General features: G+C 40.3%; 1 protein-coding gene across 4 annotated transcripts in view; it reads left to right on the top strand.

Moving 5' to 3' along the window:
• The window catches only part of cunh1orf146 (chromosome unknown C1orf146 homolog), a 19,767-nt gene that overhangs the window by 3,788 nt on the left and 10,961 nt on the right, over window positions 1-5,018 (top strand). The window contains exon 6 of one of the 4 annotated variants that reach the window (XM_020610076.1): window positions 3,532-4,335. The exons of the other annotated variants lie outside the window; for them this stretch is intronic. The gene's annotated coding sequence lies outside the window, so the exon portion shown is untranslated. Of the gene's footprint in view, window positions 1-3,531; window positions 4,336-5,018 lie in introns of those variants that run through there. 4 annotated transcript variants of the gene reach the window in all.

Genomic DNA, 5,018 nt, shown 5'->3' with positions numbered 1-5,018 from the left:
TGATATGTCCCCAGAGGTCCAGTACAACACCACCTTTAATTATGACTTCATTAATAAACATATAATTGAATTTATACATTTATGACAATTTCACCAAAAAGTGGAATGTTTTGAGCTTCATAAACACAGGCGTTAAGGCAGAACTGTTGTATTTCACTTGCATGCAGTTGTACAGGTGTACCTATTAAAGTTGTTGGGCTCTGGGCATCGTCACATTCAGTTTGAAGTAAAATACTGGATACTACATTAAAGCAACCATATGTAACATTTTTACATTAAAAAAGTTTAAGAATCACTTTGATGGTACATTGACTTGTACTAAGACGAATGGCAACTTCTTCTTTTTCACTACATACCCAGATTGTCTGTTATTGCACTATGTAACTTTGGAATGGTCGAGAACTGCATAACACTTTATGGCACCACATCACACACAACTACAGTGGGTCAGACCCTTTAGCTAGGTATAAGAAGAAGCTATCTTAGTATGGCTAATATGTCAGAGGAGGAGGAAATGAGTGAGTGACCGAGCAAATGCAAATTTGTACTTATTGGGACTTTAAAGTGCCAGGTTTCAGTTTTAATTTGAGTAGGTTTACATCAGTACAGACATGATTGTTTGGAAGGAAACTGGTAGAGTTCTGGTACAAACATCTACAGACTGAAGAACCAAAAATCAACCTATTAAATGATGGAAAGAACAAAGAGTGAAGAAACAAACAAGAGCTCATGACCCAAAGCACCTCCTCATCTATCAAACATGGTTCTGGCTGCCGGTGGAAGTGGCACAACAGGGTGAATTCAGAGGTGGACAGGAGCATTCTGGGTAATCAGATTCATCATTGGTGTGTGTGTGTGTGTGTCCAATTATGTTTTGAACCCCTTAAAGCTGGCACTACACTGTATGTTAAGAGCTTTATCTCCCACTGTATTGATGTCAACATATTCAAAACCAAGACTTGTCACATTAATATAGTATCCATCATTTAGTTTTAAATTGAATGTGCGGAGACAGTTTACTGTAACATTAACACCAGTGACTTCTCCCAGTTTGGTTATTTTTGTAAGTCCAGAGTCCCATCACCCCAGAAAGTAATTGCTGTGTAATTCTTACAGCAATTCAGCATTTAAAATGGTAAAATTGAGGCTGATATTATAGTTGTCTTACCTGTGGTACACTATGAAAGCAAACAGTAGATAAGCCAGACATGCTCTTGATTCCTTAGAGTGAGTGTTGCCCATCTGAGCACTTTTTTTTTCAGAGAGGGACTCTTGGATTGCGAGTAGTGTGACCTGTAGGATTGTATTGTGAAACTGACCTTTGAAAATACAGCACTGAGAAATAATCCACAGTAGTGCTGTTTTCCTTTTGACTGAAGAGGAAGATAAGACCTTGCTTTTACCAAGAGTTCTGGGGCAAAGTGCCAAAGTGATGATTTGCTGACTCGGTTTAGTTCAGCTTCGAGCAAAGGCTCTCTCAAGCTCCTCATGCAGCTGCTAGGAAAAACTGATAATCACCAAACAGTTTGCACTTTTCAAGATGAAAGGTTATTGTTAGTTAACATTAATGTACTGCAGGGGGAGCCAAATACCTTTTTAAACAGCTGCATGCTAAATCACAAGTAAAAAGGAAGCATGTCCTCATATATAGTAGACGGATTGTTTGTACTTACCCTGGTCAGATGTGTGATGGCAGCCTGGCAATGATCAAAACTCTTCTCCTTTTTAACAACTTCACTCACAAGAGGTGCCAGGAGAGCACAACCCATAGATTTCACAGTGCCCTATAGCTGCAAAAGAAAACACACATACTTCATCATTAACCAGAAACACAGACTCTGTTGCTATAGATTTGGTGTGCCCTTCCTTTTCATTTGCATGTGTCACTACATAAACAGGTGCATGCAACAGCAGCTGCAGTTTCACACCTGCCTTGCATCTGAATAGACTTATCAACTGCGGCTTTAAGTGTGATCTAATGGACAAAAACAAGCGTGACTGTGAGTGCTGTCAGAGCAAATTTAGACATCTTCATCGTGGTAGGGTTGTAGCTTCAAAGCCATAAATCTCAATGCCTCCACTGAATGGACCTAAGCGCTAGGATGTTTGTTACTGTAGCTCTTGGTACACAAATGTTGGAGATGCTGGATGGCTCAGGTGAGAATAAGCTTCCAGTCCACACTAACATCTTCTTCATGGCCAGGTTTAACACTGGGACACAAACTTGCAGTCCGTCATGACCAACAGTTTAATGTCTTTATCATGTCCCAAAGGTTGCCTAGAGAGAATTAATTAGTCTGGGACTAATTAGAGGGAAATATGCATGTTATTGAAAGAAACGCTCAGTTTCAACCTATAAATTAATTCATTACACATTTATTATTGGGAACTTGATTATTCATACATATTCAGTAATATACAGTATTTCCTGGTAGACACATTCACGTGTTCAGCTAGGCTAGTGTTCAGCAACTAAGATTACACGAGTAGTTAAAACAAATTCTTTCTCTTTTTAACGGCATTTAATGAAGAGTTGTAGAAAAGCAATCCCATTACTGTCACTACATGAACAGAACTTGTGTTGCTCTGCACCAATATCTCCTTCTGTGCAGAGGTTCTTTCTACATCCACATAGACAGCCAGCGAGAAATCTGACTGCTTGTTTCCTCCCCACACCTCCAGGTCAAGGGTGCAGCAGGCGCAGAGTAGTGGCTGCATGTTAAAGTTTAGCATAGTCGGGTAACAGGAAAGCGGCTGCTGCTTTTTGCTTCAGTAGATGCATGTGGCCGTTGCTGTTCAGGAGGCTGCGGTGTGAATGTAGCCCCGTATGACAGATTAACACTTCCAAGATGCAAGTTGTGGCAGTGTCTAGAGACCAGAGCAGACCTGTCTCTGTCAGCTGTGTCGTGGTCTAGGAGAAATACTTGGTTTTTCACATCCTGAATCGATTTCAGTAGCTGTGCACTGTGACTTTCAGTGAGACAGGCAGATTCCAGTTTCTTGATCTGCTTGTAGTCCTCTGGCTTCAGAGCTTCTTCTGGATTGTCTCGCTAAATACAGAGAGGAGGGTTATCAAATGTCACGCTGCTTTCTTTTACCTTCTCTGTTTTGGCATGTGTGGAAAAACGTCCCCCTTTCTTACTGTATGTTGCTTTTAGAAATCCTGACTACATCATATTTAATTACATTGTTTTTACATCCACCAAACATTGTCATCCTAAAATGTTTAACCAAAATCTATTTTTGAACTACATATAATCTGATATTAATTACTTCTACTGTCAGAAGCCATTACCATAATCCTACAGAAGGTAGATGAAATAAAATAATATATTTAATTTCTGCACAAGCCAAAAGAACCAAACATATTCAATTCAAATTTTTAATGGGAGCAATTTTACACAGTAAGGAGAAGGGCATGAGTACAATTCAGCCAAGTCTTTGTTCGCTGTGATGCCAGTTTGTTGAAGTAGGTGTGTTATTTAAATGATTTCTCAAAAGCACACACTTATAAAGCTCATTCTCCCACAGAATCTTCATGACGGGTGAACACGAGCATGCTTACCTCAGCTGCACTGTGACAGAAGAGTATTGACTTTCCCATCTCTGGATTATGTCATTCACCTGATCTTCATTCATCATCAATATCCTATTATCAATATATTTATTTCCATCACAATAGATGCTGTGGTAGCTCTAAGAACAAGTGTCGGCACCAATATCAAAATGACCAAATGTGATGCTTTGCTGACGTCTCGAGGGAGAGAGACGGCCTTAAGAAACCAGAATATAAACCTCTTATCTCCCTTTGTGCCTGACATGTAATAGGATTAAACCAGAGCATGGAAAATGTGGAACTGTCTGGAAAGATCCAGTCATAACAATAAATTCACTCCTGTAAAATAAATAGTGCAGAGGTGGTCACACTTTGAAAGGACCTCAGATATATTGCACCGGGGACCCTTCTGTAAATAGCTTTGTAATCCAGTTAAAGTCATCTGAGTGTGTTCGTGCTTTATCGAGCACACTGCTGCCCACTGTCAAATGCACTCACTGAAATATTTGCCTAATTTCCTGCACTGTAGGTGGGGATATGCCACTAAACACACACTGTGACAAAAATAGCAGTTCATATTAAAGTTCATGTTGCACTTACATCCACTGAAAACATGATTTGTTCTTTTTGAAATAATTGTTTGCAGCTTATTTTCTGTACAATGAGCTTTGCTATAAAGGAAAATATTGAAGGTTGCACAAATCAAGTACATTTTTCTGCCAGTCATTCTTCAGAGCATGCTGAGGTGTTATACATTGTTGAACTGGGTTTCCCCCACCATTCCATCAGCAGCTGGTAGTTTCCATCCATTTTATTGGGTATTTAAATCAAATTTAATAGATTTCAGCTGCTTGTCTTCAGTAGTTAATAAAGGTGATTTATCCTTATCCTTTATTATTGCCAGAAGAAGGTGGTTACAGTATGTAGATGGATTTGAGAAGGACTGTAGCACGGTGGCGCAGTGGTTGGCACTGTTGCCTCAGAGTGAGAAGGTTCTGGGTTCGGGCCCCTTTCTGTGTGGAGTTTGCATGTTCTCCCTGTGCTTGCGTGGGTTCTTTCCGGGTACTCCGGCTTCCTCCCACAGTCCAAAGACATGCAGCTTAGGTTGATTGGTGTCTCTAAATTGCCCATAGGAGTACATGTGTGCGGTTGTTCATCTATGTGTTAGCCCTGTGATGGATAACTCGATTGCCAGCCGGGATTGGCTCCCCGACCTCGTTCAGAGATTAAGCGGTAAAAAAATGAATGAATGTTTCTACACAACAGGAATTTAGGTTAATTCATATTTATTGTATATCTCAAGCAATTTTAGGAGTTTATTTTCATACAGTCCAGAAATTGAAGGAGATCAATGGCTGCCTGAAGATATGTCCATCCATCCATCCATTTTCCTCCGCTTATCCGGGACCGGGTCGCGGGGGCAGCAGTCTAAGCAAAGATGCCCAGACTTCCCTCTCTCCAG

The sequence above is a fragment of the Monopterus albus genome, unplaced genomic scaffold, assembly GCF_001952655.1.
Source record: "Monopterus albus unplaced genomic scaffold, M_albus_1.0 scaffold103.1, whole genome shotgun sequence".
NCBI classification, from domain to species: domain Eukaryota; kingdom Metazoa; phylum Chordata; class Actinopteri; order Synbranchiformes; family Synbranchidae; genus Monopterus; species Monopterus albus.
This window is presented reverse-complemented; position numbering and strand designations above follow the sequence as displayed.